Raw genomic sequence first — 24,274 nt, 5'->3', positions numbered from 1 at the left:
AGAATCCTGTGAAAGTGTGAGAGTACAAATGTCTGACATCCCCCTGCATAGCTTCAAATATCCTCAGGCCCATCTCCTGCTTACAGGCTCCATCAGCCTATGCTAACCTGGAATACCTTGAAATAGAGATGAGTCATTTGTAAGGACTGGTGGCTAACATTGCTTCCATCACCCTTCTTTGTACAAGAGACTTTCCTCAAATTTTAAAAGACCATGAAAAGCATGAGTTTTACAGAAATTAAATGCTTCAGCAAATGTTTAAAACTAAAGAATAAAGTAATAGGGTGACCAACAGTCCCTACATCTGGGAGATGCTCAGAAAAGCAAAACATAAGAGATTTGCTTTACTGGCTTTGAGCAAACAGCTCAGCTTGAGCAGCACAACTGGCACAGAAACACATGGCCCTAGCACTGCTCCACAGCACCGGGATTGAAATGACCCACACTCATTCTTGCCAGAAAATAAGCAAGCTCACAACTGAAGTCATCATCTCAGGATGGAAATGCTCTATCACGGATGCAGGATGGCACTTCCCATGCATACATGCAGCAGGGAGAGGAGTAGACCAAAAACACACAGAAAGAAGTGCTTGTGTGGCCTGAGTGCTGCATGGCCCCATCGCTCCCATCACCTCACCATCCCTCTACCTCCCCCCAGACTGTTTCCAGCTTTCACTTTTCAGTCCTCATTCATCCTGGAGCTCTGGGAGGCTGATGGCAAGGACTGTGTCCTCCTGCACTTCTGGTACAGTGGCTACAGGCAGCAAGAAAACACCCAACTATTCCCATCTTCCCCTCCAGAGCATAGCTGGCTCTGGCACCCCGACATCTACCAAAGTTCAAGTAGGGAGAGAACACAAAAGTTATTTAAATAAACAAATTCACTCTGTAAATGCTACATGTGGCCAAACCGGATCTCCCAAGGCACACGGAGCTGCTCCTTAGCTGGTACAAAGTGTATCAGCAAAGGATATTTGCTCAGAGATTATGGCCTTGGGGAGCAAAAGCCAAGCCCTGTGACAGGGCAGAGATAAAAGAAACTGGAACTGAGAAAAAGAGAAGGGGAGGAAAAGGAAAAATCAGAAGAAAATGAAATGTCATCTTTCAACTGCACAGTAACAGACATTGAACAGAGGCTGATGTTACACCAAACACCAAAGCACATGTTGCCTCAGAACTGCCACTCTGTACTCTGACATATTTTTGCAATGGCTGAATATTGTGATTTTTTCATCAAGTGCAGCACCATCATTGGAGGATCTGGCATTTCCCAGGGCCTGGAGGACCCCTCTCCTCTTACTCAGAGGGTGAGGGGTGGGAAAGGGGGCAGAGAAGAGCCCAGCTGGGCCAGGGCAGCACAACTGCCCTTGGTCTGAAGGCAGGGCAGCAGAGCTGGCTCACCCTGGGAAGATGCTGCAGCAGATGAACTCCATCCCAGTTATCCTCATGAATTGCCACTGGAAAGGCACTGGGAAGAGCACAGTTGTGGTTTGCTCCTCAAATTTTCCTTCTCTTGCAGAAAGACCAGACTACAGGCACAGAGATCATAATTTTCTCCAGAAGAGTCTTTCCTGACCAAAGTCAAAACTGCCAGAAACATGTCCCTGGCTGCTGCATATAAAATGACTTACCCCTTTCTCCATTACAAGTGGGGAACTGTCATAATTATAAAACATTTTTTAATATATTTACAGGAAAAAAAGTGTTATTCTAATGGTTTTATCCTCTTCACACTCAGTGTCTGCTGTGAGCCCAGCACAGTAGCAGCTTGCTTGTGTCAGAGCTCTGGTGGGGCAGTGACTGGTGGGAATGAATTATCCACCTGCATCCATGGCATATATCCCATCCTGTCTCTTCCCTTCTTTGTCTCAGTGCTCCTTTCAACTGAAAACTTTCAAATTGGAGTTGTTTGATTTTTCCCTACCCCAAGGCCCCTTTGCCTGTGAGGCACAGGTTGTGAGGGTTGATCAGAGTTCTGCCACTACCAGGTCCTGCTGCAGCGACCAGCAGGAGGGGACCAGGGAAGCCCCAGCAGGAGACCTTTAGATCCAGAAAAAGAGATGAGAGAGATGGTTTGGTATCAATGATTCCCAAAACATTAAAAGTTCAACAACAATTCAGTTCTGACATTTAGCAGAAGCAGCTTAAAATAACACTTGTTATGCTCCTACCTGGAATCCCACCACCAGGAAAACGAAAGCCAAGAGAGGTGCTCGTCCAGCTGGGTTGTGGGACCCAATACTAAGGGGGAACAAAGTTTTAAAGATCTCAGGGACCACGGCATCATCCCCTGAAGCACCTGGACAGATCCACAAGCTGGTTGACATCTTGACTTAACCACAGAGGGTATGAGGTGACAAACAAGCATGTCAAGAGGCTGCCATTCACTGCCATCCCCAGGGGACAAGGGGAATGGCAAGAAAAATTGGTTTTGATTTTTAAGTGCTTCAAGAGGGTTTAAAAAAAAAGAAAAGAAAAAAGGAAAAAAGGAAGACAGAGTGATGCAGGGAGTGGAGAAGCAGCAACAGCAACATGTGAAGGTGCAGCAGGGCAGGAGGATGAGTCAGTGTGAGTGGGCTGGGGCGAGGGCCATGAGCAGGACTGGGGGAGTGGGGATGTGGGCAGGCGTGCTCCTGCTCAGGGTCCTTGCAGAACACATGGGCTCCAAGTGCCACGGGGAAAAAACAAAAAACACCAAAGACCTGATTTTACACAAAACAAGAAAGCACAAAACTGATGGTTAATGGCTCCAGACTCTCTCCTTCATCTTGTACATCTGGCAGCTTTGCAGACACCTGATCCTGGTGTTAAGCCTAAAATGCTTCTCCCACGAGATGCCAAGCCCTCCTGTCGGGTGCACAGCCACCGCACCCCAGCCTGCTGGGCAAAGCTTTAGGAAGCAGCCCTGGCTCCAGGAGAGCCTTCAAGCAGGAGGGGCTCAGGGCACTCAGCCCTCAGCCCCCTTGAAACAACTTTCCATATTGAGGGATCATCATAATTAAACCAGAGCCAAGTGTCATGGCAGAGTAGCAGCTAAGTTACAGGGCTGGGAGGTGGGAAAAGGCGGGGGTCTGACTGCCTGGCAATCAAAGAGGGCAAAGGAAACCTGAGCTCTGACACACTGTAATTGCACCCCAATCTGAGAACAGGCAGGAATAGAAATTTCTCTCAAAAAAACTCATGTTGCAGTTAAATTTCTTTCCCTTTCTAATCCATAATTTGAAATATAAGTATTTTAAATTATGATGGGTAATACCTCTGTAGACCACAGAGTGTTGTAAATTAAAACCTACCTAATATGCAAACCTAAGCTATCACCAGTAAGTTATATTCCATGAAACTGCTTGCAGTCAATGTCCCAGGAAGTGCAGCAAGTGAGGTGAGCACCAGGGTGGCTGGAACTGACAGAGTTTCACCTCACCTTTGTACAGTACCTCACCTCTGTACAGGACATCCACCGCCCAGCCTCAAAGTCTCCCAACTCACTACCAGGTGCCTTTCCTCCCTGCTGGCAGGGATAACCAGCTGTGAAAGTACCACACTGGGTAGCTATTTCAGTATGACCTTGTGTAGCCACAAAAAGCAAATCGTTGCACCCATGGCTTGGTGTAGTCTTGGAGTAGTTCTGAGGTTTAGAAACCAGGTGAGATTTGGGCACTGGAGCTGATGGTGGCTGGGCTCAGCTCTGACAGCAGAGACAGGGCTGCTCATATGTGCTGGGAAAAGCTGCAACTGCGTGGGCAGAGTATGCTACAGTGGACACATTTAGAAGCACTTACACTGACTTTTAAAAATACATTAATTTTACACATCTACTACTTCAAGAGGCTGGGGTTTTTGGGGGGGGTGTTTTTTTAATTATTCAAAATAACACCCTTTCTCCCTGCTAAAATTTGTTCTGCATATCAATCAGAGTGAAGAGCAATCCTTTAGACCCTTCTCTGTACACAACACCTCAAAAAAAAAAAAATCAATAAATTATAAAGCCTTCTTTCCACAGCCATCTGTGTGGAGAAGGAAATCCCCAGTATACATGTCTCCTGGCAGGGCTACTTTATCAAAATACCACTAAAAACCCTCATGGTTTCCACCAGAAGTTAAGAGATTTTCTGAAGCCTACAGGCAATCCTGAACTGGCAGACCTGGAAATGTGCAGGGGCCCATTTGTAGGACCTGGGATGACATCTCTTCTGGGAGCTGTGCTTCAGCACACAACATCCTCATGGCACATGAGATGCCGGAGCCACTTGCACTTTCTGGCAGCAAATCTAATTACAATTTATCATTAGAAGAGGCAGGAAAACACATAGGGAATTATTTATCTCTCATCTTGCAACAGAATGGCAAAGCTGGCCTTTGAGAATGACTTCTAAAATGTTTTCCCCCCAAAACACATAAAAATTCTAACAGACTCAAGTAAATTCATACTATGAATTAAGTCACCAGTGCTCCTGCATATAAGTGAAGCTTGAACATCAAAAGCCTAGATATCAGCCCAAAGCAGGTGTCATTCCACTGATCCCTTGCTCAGGTCACATGAGGAGGTTTAGCTGGTAATGCAGGTTTGTGGCTACAAGATTTGAGTTTCCTACATCCCTTACCAAAAGAGGGCTTTATTGATTTATTTCTTTTAATCAGATTTCTCTCATGTCATGCACACTTATCAAATCTGATTGGCAGGGCATGAAATAGCAATACCTAAAAATAGCAGTGAGGAAGAGTCTCGCTCCACTTCCACCCTCCTCCCAAAACTCTGCCACACGCGGCTGCAGCGAGGTGGGGTCCCCGGGGACGGAGTCAGCCAGACGGTGTAATATGGATGCTGCTCCCATTGCAGGGGCACCGAGACCAACAGCAAAGGAGCCAAACCCAGGTCCCTTGGAGGCACTTGGCTGCAAGGGATTTCCATTGACTGCAAAGGCAGTGGTACAGCCCAAGAGCTTTCTGGGCTGGAGTACCGGGGTCATGTCTCAAGTGGGAGCCAGCATCAGTCCCTAGAAGCAATAGTGATGGGCAACATAAAAAAATCCCCACCAGCTCTAGCAAATTTTCTGTGAGCTCTGGGCATGATCCTAGTCCCACAGAAGTGCGTGGGCGTTTTGCAACTATTCCCAGTAAATGTAGGTCTGTTCTCCTCTCCGTGTTCCCTTACTGTCTCTGCTTGACATTCCTTCCTCCCCTCAGCTCCCCTTCCCTCTGCCGGGGTCACCGCCTGCAGCCCCAGGCAGGGATTCACCACCCATCCTGTGCCCTCATGGAGGTGCGCACAGCAGCTGGAAACCAGCCCATTTCCAGCCAGCAACTACCCGAGTTACCTCCCACATCAGCAGGGATAACTGGCTCCGGGAGCACGGCATCCAACGGGAAACGCCCGCCAGTCCCCGAGCTGCCGGGAAGGAGCTAGCTGGGAAACGCTGCGTTTGCAACCTGCGCCTTTAAATTCATTTTACTATTACAGTCATTTCACTAACTACTTAATTGCAGCCATCTCTCTGCAGCGTCTGTCTCGGTCCGACACCCACAGCTGCAGCCGCCCACGCCGCCACCCACGCCGGCCCACGCTCTGACTCATGCTCCGAGCCGTGCTCGAAAAGCCCCGCTCCCCGCCGAACGCTCCCTTCAAATGTGTGTTGCTACTTTGATCTATTTCCATAGATTCCTGTGAGTCATCTGATCCGTCTCTGATCTAAACCCAGTTGACTAGAGCCTACATGTATGGTGTTTTGCATGAATTTGACTTGCACAGAGGGCTGACCCTGCTGAAATGCACAGGCATGTGAGAGCACAAAATTCCTGGGAACTTCTTCCAGGAGGGAATTGCTTACTTATCCAAAAAGAAGAGCAATTATTTCCTATTGAAAAGTCCCATTGTGCTCTAAAAATTTTTTTTACACACACACACACACGTATATGTATATGTATATATGTATATGTAGTGGGGACAGCATTCTTCTCGGATATAAGGCCACAGTGATGCTCAGAACCCCTTTCCACCAAACCCCTTCACAGCCTTTTCCCACCTCCACCAGCTTGTTACCCTCTCCTCACGTTGCAGATGGCAGCACGGTGGTGCCAAACCTCAGGGTTCACTTCGGCAGGAGCGGGAGCCAGCCTCCCACCGGCAGCACCTTAATGAAGGCAGCGGGGATGATCCGTCCCGGGCACCTCGAGGCAGTGCAGTTTGGCTGCTGTCACAGGGGAAGGCAGTAACGACACCCACGCTACCACCGAGGCTTCACGCCTACTATCTGGCACATTTGTGGTCCCTCGTTATCCTAAACCCCGAGAGCTGTGCCCCAGGGATACCCAAATTCTTCCCGAGTGGGTATTTTCTCCTGGTGATCTATCCAGCACTTGTGGGTGGATCCACAAAAGCCATGGGGGAACATTTCTAAGCTTGCCATCTCTTCAAGCCATGATGTGGTTTGTGGAGAATGCTGTCACGGCTAAGTGTGGATGGCCAGAGATGCTCATTCCCGCCTGGAGGCTGTTGGCCAGGTCGTGCCAGCCTGCACCTGAGCTACCCCTCCCCTCCCACAGGCAGCACCACTGGCTGTGTCTGCACTCGACCTTGCAGATGTACCTTCCTCAAACACTGCCGCTGCAGCCACCAGCATTATTCCCATTCTGCAGCCTCCCTGGGCATGGCAGGCAGGCAGCATTCCTTCCTGAATGCTTCACAGGCAAGTAGCAGATGGTGCCTGTCACTAAAAGCAAATAAATGCTTTGGTGCCCTGATTTATCTGCGCAAACACCACCTGAGTTATCAAGGACAGGAGGCCCTGTTGGAAACGCCTTTCTTGGTGGATTTGCACTCGTTGATAACAAGTCCCAAGCACACGGAGTTCACACTTCACAGGGTGTGTATCACTAATGGCTTATTAAAGTTTGCACAGATGCATTTGAAACACAATTTAAAAAAAAAAAAAAAAAAGAAAGAAAACGTAGAGAAGCCAGATGGGTTTCATGAAGTTGTCACAAGGATCATTCCAAGACATGCCTAAAATGCTAAATATTAAGGGAAAAAAAAAGTGAAACTTGAAGCCTACACCTGAGCTTCCTGAAGTCAATGGCAAAGCTCCTGTCACCTCCCTGTGAGAAGAGAGCTGCAGGCATGCAATTAGAGATGGGAAAGCCAGGGCCAAATTGCTTCCCTTTGCTCCCTGGGTATAAAACCAATTAACTCCCTTCTGCACAGCAGATGAATAACAGAATCTTCAAAGCTTCCCAGTGGCTGGTCTTTGGGCTCACCCTTTTATATTCCCCATCCATCCCCCTAATGGGTCTCAACACTGCCATCATGCCTGGCACCAGAGGAGAGGGGGAACCTGTGGCCATCCATCTCCCCCTGCAAAGTGCAGCCGACTTGAAAGGAGCTCTGGCAGCCAGAGGTTTATTCAAACCAAGCCGGTGGAGCTGTGCGCTCCCTGCACCGTGCACAGCTGCTCTCAGCTCTCCCTGGGAGTGCTGTATCTTCCAGCAATTCCTCCCGGTGACCACTGCAGGGTGTGGCGCAGGGAATGCTCGGCCGGCCTGGAGGGGGGCTGCTTCTTATTGTAAACATCTTGGACGAGTGAAGCATGAATCTCAATCCGGTAATTTGTCACAGGAATAACATTTGCATCAAGAGAGTGACCAGCCCTTACTGCAAAATGCAGCTGTGCCCCATTCCCGGACACCCCAAAAAGTGCCAAAACCAGCCCAAGTGTCCCAGGGAGCATGGCAAGGATCGCCAGCCGGGAGTAATGCTCCCTGGGTGTTTTTTCTGGGAAACCTACAATTATGTAGTACATCAGTACTGAACAACCCCTTCTCCCTTTTTTCCCCTGGTTGTTTTTGTTCATTTTCTTTCATTTTGTTTTTGTTTGTTTTGAGGAGAACTGGAGGAGGAGGAAGAGAAAGGGGTAGAAAAAACATTGTGTGATTTGATTTGAATTGCATTGCACTTTCCCTGTGCTTTTTTTATGCTCGATGGGAATGATGCATGCAAGTCTGGGAAAACAGCATATTTCACCAGCCTGGAAAATATTGCCTTGGGCCTAACCCAAATTTTCACCAGTTTCACTGGAAGTTGAATAACTGTTTTTGAATAGCTGGAGCAGCAACCTGTGATACCCGGAGTTCTAAGAAAATAAGTATTATATAGTAACTGAAGCCTCAACAGTCTCAAATATTTTTAGGGTGTTGATGGCCATCAGCAGTACTGAGCATCGTGCTCAGAAAGCAGCACTCAACCCTTGCCAATCCCTTGCAGCACTTCCGAGTAGGAAGCGGCAAGGCAATCAAGTCACAAGAGGGAGAATTTCTGTCTTCCAGGTCCATAAAGGATATGCAATACATAAACAGAATCAAAACGAATCACGAAACCACATGGAAACTGCCTGATTTCCCCTAATATTCCTAACACATCCGCTCTAAATGATACACCCCAGAAGAGCTGCAGTTAAAAGATGGTTGTTCATTCAGTTATTTCCATACGCATCTTATTTACTTAGGATCAAGACAAATACTACTCGTATGCCTGCTCTGCTGGCATTAATAATCTTCTGCATCCTGGGCTGCTGGGGATGCAGGAGTGGGAGGAACATGACAGCCATGTGTGTGGGCAGGCACAGAGGTGGATGTTTGCCTGCTGGAGCAGAGGTTTGGAGTAAGCCAGGGTGAACGTTCAAATTCAGAGCCTTCCCAGGGTCTTGCACAACACTCCATGTTTATTTCGGGTTTTTTTAGGCTTAAATATCCTTTCTTTGCAAGTTTTATTTGTGATCAAAGGGCATGTTATTGGGGTTTGCTGCTTTGGGATAAGAAGGGGTATTTGCTTCCCTTTGGTGGAGGCTCACACCTCTGTGGCCTTTGAACAGGGATTTTCAGCCTTGCCTCTCTGCTGCATCTTGGCACTCGGCTGCTCTCCCCACGAGCCCTCCCTCTCCATTCAGAGCTGCTGAAAGCACCTTGGCTGTGTGTGAATGGGGGAACATTTGTTCCCGCTCGCTCCAGCACAGGGAGGGAGCTGTGTGTCGAGCAGTGACGTTGGTACAGCGCAGAAGCCCCACCAGTGTAGCCGGGTGCCAAAGCGCGGGCGCTGCTGGCTCCACTGGCAGCAGGAATCAGATCCATTGAGAGGAGCAAAGCCACACTGGTTGGGAAGCCCCAGGCTGTACAGCCATGGCATCACTCCGCAGAGGGGAGGCAGCCCACGGACACCTGACACAGGGATGGGGGTTACAGCTGTCCCCCCACCACCAGCTCTCTTCAGCTCCCCAGCCACTGACTCCTTAATCAACACAGACCCCTTTTCAAACATTTATTTAGCTTAAGAAAATGCTCAATTTCACTTGGAATGTGGTCCTAGTCAATTAATTAAAAATCAATTAATCCTGTATTTAAACAAATGAAGGCAAAAGAAAGGCTTTTGCACCAACTCTAGTAAACCTGATTAGAGCAAGCCTCATCAAACACTCCCAAGTTAAACATCTCAATCCATCTAGGCACAGCCACACTGACAGTCAGTCCTTTAGGCTAAACCCCACTGGCAGTGTACACCGTTTGGGGTATTAACAATATATTTAATGTCTGAATGTCCTCTTTTATTCACATTGGAATTATAGAATCAATTAGGTTGAAAAATATTTGCAGTCACTGAGTCCAACCATAAGCCTAACACTGCCACGTCCACCATGAAACCATGTCCCTAAGTGCCACATACATTTTGTTTCCCACCTACTTACAGCAGCAGGGAAACCTATAACATCTCCTGTTGACGTGGTTCACCACCCAGCTGTGCCCACAATGAATTAGATGACTTTGCAGTTTGGACAGCAGAACAACTCCCTTTTTTGGAAGCCCTCTGCCACGAACAGAGGCTGAGTTGGCATTACAAGAGTGCTGATGTCCTGCTGACCTGAAGATCAGCCTTGCACAGACAAATCCCATGCAAACAGGAAAGCAAAAGCCAGTATCACCCACCTTTACTTTCTGCTACCAACTTCCAGTGACCACAAGGTAGGCTTTAATCTCACCAAAGCCTGAGGCACTGTGGTAACATCCATCATCTTACATCCTCCCTTCTCCATCCTTTCCAAGGAAAGTCCTCAGAAGATCAAAGAAGAAAACAGGTAAAAATGTAGCATCTGCTTAAATATGATTTCTGCCTTCTTTTTGGAACAGAAATTTTAGTGAAGACCCTGAGGCGGGAGCCCAAGGAGGGACAGGCTGCATCCCAGCCTGCCCAGAGGAAATGTAATCAGCACAGTCCCTGGGGAACAGGGGCCAGCTGCTGCCCCTCTCCCAGCTGTACCAGGACCACCACTTCGATTTCAGCTGAGGAGCTAATTGTAAAAAGGAAAACAAAAAAAATAAATGGTAAAAATTCACTATATTTTGGTTCCTTTCACCAAGGACCAAGAGGGTGGCAAATGGGAATTCAAGGTGATCTGCAGAGAAAAAAGGACCTCATACCTTCTCTTCTTTCTTTGAAATACATATAAAAAGTAGCTTTAAAGGATAATTCTTCTGTCTTCTCTTTAACAATGGAAAGAAAAACATAAACTTGGCATTTTTGCCCTCAGCTACAAAGACTGTGAGTTTATTTTGGGAGAAAGCAAAATGGCATCTCAGAACCTAACACATTCAAGACTCTGAGGGCTCCAAAAATAAAGCTGAGCATCACAAGACAGACAGCCCTGTCAGCAGGCTCTGTGCAGGGATCGCCTGCCCCTGTCAGAGCAGATTTCGTGAGGCTTGGTAGCAAAGGCATCTGGTGAGGGCTCTGCTGTCTAATCCTCAAAGCACACCTGATACTGCAGGAAGAAATCTTGGATGTACTCAATAGTCACACTGTCAGACTGGGGCTCCGTTTAGCACCAGGAGCTGTTTCTAGAGAGCTTGAGAAAAAGTGAGGGAGTGGGAAAGAAGGAAGAAAAAGGGAATAAAATACAGGATGACACTTACATGATGTAACGGCTAACAAATGGCTTATTTTCTACCCGTAGAAACATTCCTGTTGAAAAATACTGTATTAGTTGTCTCCCAGTATTGGAGGCTCTATAGGACACCTTGATCTTATACAAAGCACAAGGCAAACATGGTCCTATAGTGGAAAATTGGTGGGGTTTTGTTCCAGCAATGGGAATGGATCGTTTCTGGAATTAGTCCTCAAAGCCATTACAATGGTATATTAGGCTTTAAAACACGCATTGGGTAAACCAGCATTTACACAATGAGAGCACAGGGGGAAATCCTCTAGACACCACAGAGGAATTTGTTAATTTGTCATTATTGAGTTTTGATAGATGCTCCTTGATGTGTTTCCTGCACTCCTGAAGTTGCCATCGTTGCACAGGGACTGGGTGTGCACCAAGCCCCAGGAGTGATGTATTGTAGCAGGCGGCCCCAGCAAAGAGCTGTCACTCCCGCAGGTAAGAGTCCAAGCATCCTGCTCCCTCCTCCTCCTCACAGCCCAGTCATCAGCACAACATCCCTACATGCACCAGAAATACAGAGGCAAGGGTTTCGTCTGCATCCCAGTATGAGGATGACCCGTGGAGCACCCTGACCCTCACGTTTTACTCCCTTTGCACTACTGAAGAAAAGGAGAGCGTTTTGGGGATGCAGAGCCTGGCTGTGCCACAGCAGCTGGCTCACAAACCAGGCAGTCCTTACTGCAGGGACCCCCTGCATTTTCTCTGTTGAAGTAATTTGTGTAGGAACGATGACACTATCATTAAGGGTAGATGTTATTAGAGATATCCACACAAAGAGTGTAATTTCAGCTGCTCCGTTCACGCTGTAGCCCACAAACATCAATGAGCAGGGTGAATAAATATGCACATATCCCTGTGGGATCACTCCCCTGACTTGCTTTTCATCCTAAACCCTGGTGAACTAAAAGCTACAGTCACCTCCACTGCAACTCGGTATTTAGGCTTCATGGAAAAACAATAAATCTTTACATTCAGAGAAATGGTCTGGGGTGTTATCCAGCATTCCCTGACCCCAGGCACAGCCTTTGCTCCCATCCCCTTTGTGGTGAGGAGCCCAGGGTTCCCCAGTCAGCCATGCCAAACCTGCCAGGCACTGCATGGGCATCTGGGGCTATCAGTGTTCCTGCTCCGCTTTTCACCTGAGCTGCTCTCTTCAGGAACGCTGTAACACCCATTAATTACTACTCGGAGCAGCGTGATGGATTGGGATGGGTTTGGAGGTGGTGCAGGGACAGCAGTTTGGTGGGATCCAGCTTTATCCATGCCTCCATCTCTTCCCCTCGCTCAGGCAGAAAACAACAGCTGTGACGAGCGGGGGAGCAGCATCGCCCACTTCCTACTCCCACTCACTCCGGGAAGAAAACAGCCTGCTCTCAGTTCCTCCTCACTTCTGTCGGCTTCCAGCAGCGCCGGGCTGCCAGCGAGGCAAGAAGTCATGTCAGCAGAGCCGGTGCAACTCTAGAGATCGGGGGAGGTCACTGATTAAACATCTATCTCATTGATCTTTTTCCAAGGACGGGAATTACAGAGTGCCTGAAGCGCTTGTAAATTGTCATTGTTACGGGATTACGTTCACCTATAGTAGCCAGCCATGAGCAGAGACTGTGTGTCAGAGTCAATGATTAGTTACTTATTTCCCTGGATTTCCACAATACTAAGGCGGCACCCATCCAAAAAGCTCTGGGCTCAGTGCCATCATTTAAAACATGTACATCCGAAGTTATCCACCCCCTGTCAGCCTCAACCCCAGCAACACCCAGCTGCAAGCCTTGGGTGTGGGGAAAGAGAAGGGGGGGAAAAAAATAAGGAGAAAAACAAGAAGTAATCCCCTTGGCCATTCCAGCCTTCTCTGGGAAGAGCAGGACCTCCCTCAAATGCTCAGTTACCTAGATTCTCTCCATCTGCAAGTCAGGACACAGGACAGCCCCCAAAGCCTGGTGTCAGCTGCCACAGCCCTACCCTGCAGCCAAGCTCGGCTATGGCCTCCTCACATCCCTGCAGGTCACAGGGATGCAGGTGCTGAGACCAAGAACAAGGATCTCTAAATCCTGGTTTGTGAGCAGTTAAACCAGGATGGGAGACTGTCTGCAAGGTGAGGGAGAGCTTTTTCTCAAGCCAGGAAAGGGAACAGTGCCTCTTAATATAGCAAGGGGAGTAATATAAAAAGAGTCTTCCCTATCTCCCACCTCCCATCCCTCCTACAGCCTGACTTATTTTAGCGCCTGGCTACACCCCGGCATGCAGAAAACCATTAGGGTTGCCAAACGCCTGTTTCAGAAGACAATTTACATACACAAAATAATTTAGTTTTTGTTTGCTGCTCCTCACTGGAGCACCTGTGGCTAAGGCTGGCCAGCAGCTCTGCTGACAGCTCCTGAAGTTTCAGCAAACTTCGCCTCCTGGCTGGGAGCAGACTGGGCCTCCTGGACCCAAATCCCAGAAGGCTTCTCTGGTCCTGGCCATGCCTCCAGGTGGGCTGGTGGCCAGGCTGCTGTATCGGGTCCCTGCCCGCCCTGGCATCTGCCAGGGGATGAGGGGGATGTTTAATGGGTCATGGCCACACGACGCCACAGCTGTCAGCAACGCAGGGTCCTTGATTCTGGAGTGAGGACAGTGAGACCCCAGCTGCGGTGGGCTGAGGAAACCTCCCCTCCCACACCAGCTCTCTGTGTCCCAGGGAGAGAAATTAGTCAGAGCCACAAGGTGAGGTCACAAAGTCACCTACTGAGACCACAAGGGCTGTTTACATGCAGCTTTGGAAAAAGCCTGAGCAAGTAAGTCTTTTTGGAAGAAATGCTGCAGCTTCCCCACTTCTCAGCGGTGGTCAGCATCCCCCTCCTCTTCCCAGCAGAGCAAAGCTGTTGTCCTGTCCCCTGGTACAGGGCACATCTGCCAGAGCATCTCTGCATCCCAGGAAGCTGCACACTGGGGACCCCAAGCTAATGACAGCTGTTCCTTAATTTTTGGTCAAACTAAGTATTTTCCATCACAAAGGCACTAGCAGCAGAATTTAGCTGGTGGTGAAACGTGTATGGATGAAAGCTGCCACTTTATAAATGAAGGCTTCTCCATTTAAAAAAATATTATTTTATGGAGTTTCATTCTAATAATATTTTTTTTACCTATTAAATTACATGTCAGAAGTAGTTACTCTATCATGTCATATTATGACAAGAATAATAGTTGAAATATTCTCCTTTTACTTGCCATTACAATCACAAAGAGCAGCTGTTATCTGGTGCTGTTCAAGATATCTTTTCTTTGTTCTAGATCAAAGTGGCTCCTGTTTGTGTCCCAGCAAAGTCATCAAACCATTTTGTTACGACATGAACATGAGCCACTTTGATCTAGAAACAAAGGCGAGGGAGATTAATCAGCATCAAGCCAAACCACTCTTAATTAAAAAATTAAAAATAAAAATAGCTGAAGCTCTTACATCATGCTATGATGTGTAGGTAATTGTAAGGCATGTAATGCACTGCCTTTACAGGGATGACATGTAAAGTTGGAATGGCAAAACATCCACACACACTAACCAGATATTCCTCAAGCATTCTAAAATTAAAAAAAAAAAAAAAAATTAAAACCAACTATAATAAAAACATTTCCCAAAATTCCAATCTATGAAAAACTGAAAATATTTGGGTTTTCTCTAATTCAGCAGAGGATTTAATAAGAATCCTGAAATCCGATGAACTTTATATCTCTGTCATATATTGCGTTTATAAAACATCATATTCAAATAATGACTGCTGAAGCCTGATTTGGTTAGCAGTGGATTATCACATAAATTTGCTGAACTCTTTTTGAACCAGGTGATCTCCAAGGACAAAAAAAAATATCAGATTTAGTGAATCCAGAATATTTCAAAGGCATGTTTCTGTCTCATCAAGAAGGTCCTAGATAAATAATCTATGATTTTTCTTCAAATTTACAATACATTTACAAATTAAAACAGCAAAATAAATTATCAAAATAAAAATATCTTTGATAAAAATATTTATGCATTAATTGTATAAGGTTTTTAAAAGGTCAAAAGACATTTGTAAATCCTCAATTTCTAGATCAAAAGATTTCTGGTTTAGGGATGAAGTAATATTCCCTTGTTTTTCTCATCAGCTGTACTGGGCATGTCTTTTGCTGAGTAGGGGAAGGAAAAACCCCACCAGCTCCACTGTGCAGAAGCCTTGCTGAAGGCTGCAGTGGCAGCAGGAAGAGGTCTGAAGGACCAGGGATTTGTGTTCTCCTCTGGTGGTCCTTAATAAACTCTGTCTCCTGCCCCTCTACTGCAGAGCATCTCTGCTTTCCCTTTGGTTTGCTGTCCCTCAGCCTTGATCATTGCTTTCATTTATGCAAACCCGAAGCCGCATATTTTAAAGGACTGTCTCAGCACTCCAGCAGATGCAAAGCACAACATCTGGATATTAATGCAGCTTGGCATTACAACCATTTGGGGCCTTTTTTTTTTCCCTTAATTAATGCACTACCGTATTACAACAAGGAAACTGTTTCTCTTCTTTTATTACCATCCGAAACCTGAGCCAAGTATTAAATAAGGCTTAATTTAATTAGTTCTTATATTTTCTCCTCTTGCGAGATTATTCAGTAACACAAGGTTCCTACCCAGCTTCCTTTCTTGCAGGCAGATAGAAATCCTGCTGATGGTGGTGGGAACACCTCAGACACCTAATTTACATGCAAGACAGATTACTGACTTATGAAAAGTAGAGATATTTTCAACCAGTCCTGTGGTTCACCTTTTGCTTTGCCACACATTCCCAAGCTGCTCCACTCTCCCTGCCCTTCTGCAGCGTGTGGGGATGCCACCAGCTTCAGACCCCACTCCCAGCAACACCAGGCAACACCTTTGGGGTGCTCCAGAAAAATGGAAGCTGTGAGCTGTAGGTTCAAGGGTTATATCCTGGCATCCCCTTATCCTGCTGGCATTGCTTCTTTCCCTCACTCACCCCCAGCTTTTCTCTGCAGATTAGGTGAGCCAGTTCTCCTCACTCTGGTGTTTCGAAGGAAGGAAATGCCTCTGGTCTCCTCTCTTAAGCACGCTCCTACTTGGAGGTCTCTGGTGTTCTCAGACTCCCCGGACATTTGCAGACAGAGGACATCCTGCCAGCTCCTTCATGAGTCTGCCCACCGAAAGCCTGGCTGGAGACCAGGCCTGCAGCATCTACTGCATTCCCATACTCCACCACTAAAACACCCAATTAACGGGGCCCCTGCTCCAACAGAGCCGCTCTCATTCCATCAAGGGGAGGCTTCTGCTGGGATTGGAAGTCATGGAGTCACCACTGTGTGTGCCCAAGGTGGAACCCGACTAAGGGGGACCTTAAGGGATGGGACTGCTGGAACAGAGCTCTCCAAGGGGCACAAGCTGCATCAATGTGTGTTGGAGCAAGCCTGAGTCTCATCCCAAAGCTCATCCCGAGTGGGAACAGCAGTGAAACAGGGCTGTCCCTGGTGCTTGCTCTGGGCAGTGAGCCGTAACAGCAGCTGCAGAGGATGCTGCTGAGGGGTTTGACACCACTGACATCTGGGCACTGCTAACCATGGCTCACCACCTTGATCTGGCCCTCGGGTGACCAGCAGCAGCAACACATGCCAGGCAGCGGGGAGTAGATCTGCAGATGTTTTGACTTAGGAGCGGGCATCTCATCCTTTTGAGGCACAATAAATAACCTACACGATGTGATGAGTCACTCAGTATCAGTTGACATGGACAGCCACAGCTTGGATGGAGCACAGAAAGCAAAGCCCTTGCAAGAAGCCCTTGGGAAGGGGACACACAGTGTCATGTCACACCGGTCATCTTTGAGGAATAAAAACCTATGTCCCAGGCTTATTAGCTAGGCAGTGCCTTCTCCACGAAGCACACGCTTCCAGCCAAGCACGGGGAACATCACCTTGAAGCAACAAATTACAGCAAAACTCAGAGCCTCGGGACAAGTGCAGCCAAGAGAATGAGCAGGACCCAGCTCTGAGGGTTTCGTTCGGTCCAGAACAGAAAACCCATAGGCTGAGTCAGGCTGCTCAGCTGTGAGTCACATCCATCGATTTCCCAGCACTCCTGCCAGCAGGCTTGCCCAAGCAGGGGCTACAGCCTGCCTGCTGCTGGCTCTGCCCTCAGCATCCACCCTGGCTCTGTCTCCGAGCACTCTGCCTGCAGAAAACCAGGAGTGATGCTCCCAGAGAAGAGCAAGGAGAATTCTGGACATGAGCAGTGTCAGGAGGAGACATCAAACAGCAGCAGCACTAAAAGGGGAAGGGAGAGATTGATGGGAAGGGTGATGAGGCAGAAGAAGCCTGAGCAGGAGTGGGTGTCTGGTCTAGGTACTGGCGACAGCATGCCAGGAGGCTTTGGAGTCTGAGAAAAGCACTCTGCAAAAGGAAAAACACATTCGAGCAGCGAGGTGAAAGGTCTGGAAAAAGCAGCGAGCGAGAGAGAAGGAGTAGGAGGAAACGTGGGCGCAGAAGTAGGTGGTGCCACATAGCAAGTGTCTGATGTAGCCGGGAAAGGCATCCAGAGCTCCCAGTTTCCAGGCCCACACCTTCACCAGGAGACCATCTGTGCTCTCCCAGGGAGAAGGAGCCCCCGGGTCAGGCAAGAGCGTTTTCCTCATTCTGCAAAAAATAGCAGGCAGTGCCGGGGCACAGAACAGCACCGCTTCCCAGGGTTCCTGCGCTGGCAGTGACGTCCGAGCTGGGCCTGTGCCTGCCAGTACCCGCTCTGTGGGAGAGCTGCATCTCTGCTCTGTGACCTGCCGTACTCACCTGCCGCCTAAAATGGTGTCTCAGCTGATGTTTTAAAAGCATCAGATGATAGCTTGGGGTTTTTTCTCCCAGTGCCCAGCCATAGATAATCCAATTCCTCCCTTTGGAACATTTTAATGAGCGTTTTAGGTTGGACTTTTTTCTGATTAAAGGCTGTCTTTCAGGAAGAGAGTCATTCCCCCAGATTCTGTTGAATGCAGACTGTAGAGCAAAGCAACCAAAGCAAACCAAAGTTCAGTGGTTAGTCTCTTCTTTCTGTTTTTTCTTTTTCCCTCCAGCCTTAATTAAAAGGAAAATTCTAACAATTCTGAAAAGGGATTCTTTTTCCTGATATCATTTGTGTTTGTGAGAGCAGGCAGAACATTCACCTGTTTCTCCAAGTCCTGATGCTGAGGTGCCATGGGGATGACTCACAAGCAGTGTCACGAATGCCTTCAGTGTGATGCTCAGCTGCAGTGAGGGCTCATCCCCATGGCACTGGCCTCATCCCCTTCAGGGCCCCATCCAGCCTGACCTTTAACACTTCCAGAGATGGGACAGCCACAGCTTCTCTGGGCAGCCTGTGCCAGGGCCTCACCACCCTCATAGTGAAGAACTCCTTCGCAATAACTAATCTAAACCTGCCCTCTGCCAGTCTGAAGCCCCTACCCCTTGTCCTGTCACTACATGCCCTTGCCAACAGTCCCTCTTCAGCTCTCTTGTAGGCCCCCATTAGGTACTGGAAGGCTGCTATAAGGCTCCCCAAAGCCTCCTCTTTTCCAGGCTGAACTAACTCAGCCCATCTTCACTGGAGAGGTGGTTCAGCCCTTTGACCACATTTGTGGCTCTCCTCTGGACTCATTCCATCAGGTCCATATCCTGAGGTTTAGGTGTCCAAGATCAGGAGACTGAAATGTAGTGCAACAGTTCTGAAAGTCAAGATGTAGCTCATCCACATAAAACGAGGCACCTCTGGTAGGCACTTCAGCTGCCCCTCACGGGGTTGGGAGCAGGGTCAGCAGCAGGTGACACATCCAGCCCCTTCCCCAGCGTGGCTGCAGAACTGCCCAGAACCCCGAACAATGCACACATCCGAGTACTTTGCAAACACCACGGCCCATGAGGAACAGAACACATGCCATGAATTTAAGAAAGAGGGTGTAGAGCAGGGGGAGTGATGGCTGCGCCAGCCTCACTGCCAGCCAGGGGCAGGACACAAGGAAACCAGGCAGTGTGGGTCCCTCAGTGTCCCCTGCCAGCAGCACACACCTCCTGGGTGCACAGGGCTGCCAGAAGCTCCAGCACAGCCACAGCAAGGAGCACACCAAATCAACCTCTTGCCATCCCCTGGGAATGCAAACTTTTGACACTGTTGGAGAGGCCCTGTCGATGTGAGCCATGCATTTACATGTCTCTGCTCTCTCCCTGAGAAATGCAGGTGCCAGTGTTGCTGTGTTACCTGTAATAAACATTTAATGCCACGCATTCAGGATCCCCTGTTTGCCCTGTAGAAAGTTTCTCTTCATGCCTCAGACTCGGAGAACAAAGCCTGGACTGTTTAGCCTCAGGATTTAACCACCTATTGTAATACCTGGTTGATCTAATCTTTTGTTTTAATTAAAAGCCTTTCAGTTTGGTTTGCAGGTTTTTTTCCTCCCTGCACCCAATGCCGGCTTGCCACCTGCTTCACCAGCTCTGTCTCGGCTGTGTTCACATCAATCATCTTCATTGCCTCCAAAGGCATGGAAATGGATAGAAAATAAACAGATCCACCTCAGCAAGTGTCCAGCCTGAGACCCAGCACTGTCTGGCCACTGCTGGGCACAGCAAAGGGTAAAGTGAAGTAGCTGCCACAAGTGTGGAGCCAACAAAGCAATTTGCAGAGTGTCTGCTGCTCTCCAGGCCAGCTCATCTCTGTTTGAGGGAAGAAACCAACTGCCTTTGGGCAGCGAGATGGGACCCCCACTCCACTGACACCCAGGGGACTGCTTTGGACACCAAGAGAAAGATGTTTGCGTGAGGTAGAGCTGTAAGTTTGGTTTCAAGCACCGACATGAATTCTCCTCTATCTCATAATTAAAACATACACAGATACATCAGGGATCTCCTGCAGTGGATGCATACTTTAAAATGGCCACTTTGAATATCATTCAGACTTTTTTCCTCCACAGATTTAAATAAAACCCAGACTCCACCAGCCAGCAGAATTAGTTTTAGCCTTTTGAGTAGGTCACTTCAGAGGAGGAAAATCAGCAAATCGAAAAACATTATTTCAGAAAATGCCCCCTACCACTCCCACTTCAGCCATGAACCAGTGCTGCCTTCCCCAGCCACTCACAGCGGCTCCTTGGCAAGGTACACTCCATTCTCCTTCCCATTTGCAATTCTTTGTCCCTATCAAGCTTTGAAAGCTTTTCTTATCCTTCTGAGGAGCACAGTGACAAGCCCTTCAAAACTGGACACATGCCTACCACGCCAAAATAATTTGAAAACTCTGTATTCACACTATTTCTGGCACTTCACCTGCCAGTGCTACCAATACAGCAGGGAATCCTGCACGGCCCCAGCCAGCCCTACGGAGTCACCTTCAGCTCACACAGCCACCACCACCTGTGAGAATGAAAGGCCAAAACGTTATCCAAAAAGACTGCAAACAACGCTGTGGGACGATCAAGTGGCTGCCTTTTCCCTTGCCTTTCCCCTGCTTTTGCAAGAGGTACGTCAAAAGCCAAGACACCTTTGGTGCCAACACCACCCGTAGCAACCAAAGCTCTCCTCTGCTCCCCCGGAGGTGGCTGCTACTGGGAACCCGTGGGTCCGGCCAGCGGGAAAGCGGGACACAGCGTAGACGGCAGCTCCAAGCCTAGCATGCCGTGCCGCCGAGACCTGTCAGGATGTGTCACAACACGCGGCGTGTCGTGCCTCACCGCTCTGTCGAGCAACAAGCCGAAGAAAAAAAGGGAAAAAAAAAGGATTCGGATCTAATACGTGAGTGGGCCGGTATGTGCAAGAGAGATGAATATGAAGTAAAACATGCTGGATGCTACAGTAATAACCGGGCGCACGCGGAGAGGCTGGAAGCCAGCCAGGGAGGGGAGATACGAGAGGGATGCTCTGAGCTCAGTCTGTGCGTGGCGGAGAAGCTGCAGCTCCTGAATGAGCGCGAGGCGGATCCCGAGGCTGCCGCATGGGCGTCAGGCTGACACCGCTCCGCCAAAACCAGCGGGAGCCCAGGTCACCCCAGGCTGGGGCTGTGCCCCCTGCCAGGCTCAGCGGGGGGTTCACCAGACACCCAGTGTGTGGGGGAAAAGCTGGATTTTGTCCCTTAAAAATTAAGGCGGTTCTTATACGTGTCAAGTCCAGTGAACTGTGGTGCCAAGCGCAGAGAGAGGTGACTTCAACGGGTCCCTGCGAAACACAAGAATGTGTCCCCCAATATTTCTGTGTTAAGGGTGGGACCGGCTCACTCTTCTTTGTATGGCAATGCTGAACCTAAGGGCCCCTCTGGTAGCAGCTTCGTGTCAGTGCAAATCCCATTTTGGGGACCAGTGGGAGGAGAATGGAGGTCACAGGCAGGCACCCACTGCCAAGCAGCATCCCTGCCTCCATTCCCTGCCCGCCGGAGGCGGCGGGAGGAAGGGCTGACTTCCCCAGGTCCCGTGGGCGTTCACATGGCCCCTTCGCAGCAGCCAAACACACATTTACGAAGAGCAAACTTCTAACGGCATGGGGATGAGTCATTACGGGGTTTCAAAATGCGTAAATACGATCACATCCTAATTCAGTGTGTCACAACGAGCTACCCTGCATCTGCGGGATTAGGCGGCTCCACAGAAACCTCGGAAATTCCTGCCCAACTTGTGATGCAAAAATTCATCTGCATTTGTGTCACTGCATGCAGAGAGTCAATGTGGTTTTTAGTTTTGGGGTTTTTTTTATTTTGGCGCTGGATTTCAATGGAGGCTTATGTGCAGTGTTACAACCCAGTACTGCTATGTTTTGCACCACAAATTTACAACCGAGTAATAAGTAAACACAAGATTTTTTGGCTACATAGGATTTTCCAAGGTGATTAAATCATTTTCTAAATAGCTTTGAGAATGAAGCTGTCTGAAATCCCCAAGGTAATAGGAAATTAACTGCATCCCCATGTACTCCATAGACATAGGAGGAATTCAGATTTACTGAGGAGTAATATAAAATATTTAAGAAAGCAAATAGAATTGAATAAAACCTCTTGCAGTGTAAATTAAATCTGCCCAAACCAGCAGTGATTACCTTTGCTGCCACGGCTTCTCCAGAGTCTCTGCTTGTGCCCCAGGCTCCACAGGGCCCCTGCCTCACCAGCACCTGTCACAGACAGTGTGCACCTCAAACAAATATGATTTGAAGACCTCCAAATATTTTTTTAAACGGTCAAAAGCAGTATTTGTTGCGCATTTACCCAAAGAACAGGGACACAGGAGCATCAGGAATCAGGCTGAGTGGTGGTTTTGGAGTGAGCAGGTGTCTAGAGCACCATCTGATGACCCAAAGATTTGGCAGTAGCCTACATTAGGACTTCCCAAGCTTTTCCACAGTGGGAACCACCTCCACCATCCCTCTCAGCCCTGAAGCTGCTGCCTGCCAGCACTGCCAGCTAACCCAGGCACGGCCAGTCAGCTGGAGCCCCATTCTTGGGTTAGAACCACAGCCCAAAACCACGAGTGGAGGATCCTCACCCTTGTCCAGGGCTGCAGGTGCAGGTGATGGGCAGGGCAAGCAGCCCCACCTGGGGCCTTCCCTGAGGGGGCCGGCCTTCATCCCGGCACAGCCAGGCAGGGGGAGCAGAGAGCCACCGGGGGAAGGGCTCTGGAAAGCCATCCCTCCTGAGCAGCTCGAGGAAATTCGTATTTCATGTTCTGCTCCTTCTCTGCCCACAGAGTTCTTTCTCGTGGTGGTGCGTAGGTGTATGTGAGGGATTTATCCTTTCCCCACTGAATCACTGCAGCACAACATCTTTTCAACCCTTCTGTACAGCACAAAAGAGCCTCATGGCATTTCTCCTCATTTTCCTGCTGAAGGAGACAGCCAGCAAGCTCCACACTGCGACCCAGTTGCACCTCGGCTCAAGGCTGGGAACAGCGCAAGCCCTGCTAGCCCTGGTTGGGGGCATGTCTGGAGGGGCAGTCACCCCTCCTTCTGCCAGCTGGCACCCCAAAACCACAGCCCAGCCTGCCTGATGCCAGCACGAAGGTGCTTGGAATGATGCTGCTTGTTCAGCTGGAAAATGGCTCCACACTCAAGGGAAGGAGCAGAGCAGGGTGCGCTGAGCATGCTGTGCTCTTCTCACGGCCTTGTGAACCCAGATCCAAGACACAGTTATCAAATCCCACATTGCCACAGTAACGAACCTTTGTGCTTTAACTAGCGGCTGCTGACATGCTTCCATCAGGTCTGACACTGGTGCTGTGTATGAGTTCTCTGTATTTTGAAAGGAAAATGGGGAGGAAATGAGTTCTGCAGCTGTTATCATGGGCAAAGTCATTGCTGTGAGTAGAGGCTCAGCCACAGACAAAGGCCCTCCTGGCTGACCCTCACATCAACTGCTTATTTCGAAAAAGACACAGGAGCTTTATGCAGGTAGCCAGCAATAAAAATTTAAATTTTAGCTATATGAGAAACCTCCTGAAGCTCCAAATGAACATTAATGACCCTTGTATAAGTTGTTCCATCCAACAGTGCTTTCCAACCAAGGATCTCACAGCTCAATGAGACACTAACTCAGGCAGGCCTAATGCAAACCTGTGAGCACCAGCAGCACCACTGTGTTCTTACTGAACTTCGGGTAGCCACTGCTCAGCCCATGTCAAGTTACAAAAAATAGACATCTAAAGGTTTTCCATTTATACTTGCGCGGAGCCTGACAGTAATGCGGCTGTTCTCCCCCATCCTTGCACCTTCAACACCAGAGTGTGTAGCTGCTCCTTTCTCCTCTTTCCTCTCCCAGAACAGGGCAGGATTGCACTGAAGTGCAAGGCCCAAGCCAGCAAACACTGGTTCAGATTCCCCATGTTTACCCTCCTCTGGGCTGCGAGAAGGCAGGGGGATCGCATCTACTCCGACCCCATCTCTGCTTCAAACCACTCCTGACTTCCATGCCATCTCAGCAATCTGGATGTTCTGAAGGTTTATGGAGGGGTTCTACCCCCTGCCCCCCCAACTTCTCTTTGATGTTTTTGCTCCCTTGTCTGCTCTTCCCTTTTTACACTCCATCTCCCATCCAGTTTCTGCCCCCTAACAACCTCTCAGCAGAGATGTGGGCTGCTGCTTAGAAAGCAAGCTGGAACAGGGTGGCAGCTGCTGAGGGCAGCAATGCTCTGTCTCCCCAGTTCCCAAACAGCACTTACACACATGCCTGGCATCCCATCCTAGCAGCTCTGTGCTGTTTACAACCCTGTGTAAATATGAGCACATGCAAAAGCAGGAGCACAGGAGGTGGGAAGGGAACTCAGTACCTCAGTGCTGCAGACCCTTCCAGGGTTTTAGTT

Source organism: Corvus moneduloides, chromosome 7, assembly GCF_009650955.1.
Source record: "Corvus moneduloides isolate bCorMon1 chromosome 7, bCorMon1.pri, whole genome shotgun sequence".
NCBI classification, from domain to species: domain Eukaryota; kingdom Metazoa; phylum Chordata; class Aves; order Passeriformes; family Corvidae; genus Corvus; species Corvus moneduloides.
Note: the sequence above shows the minus strand (reverse complement) of the source record.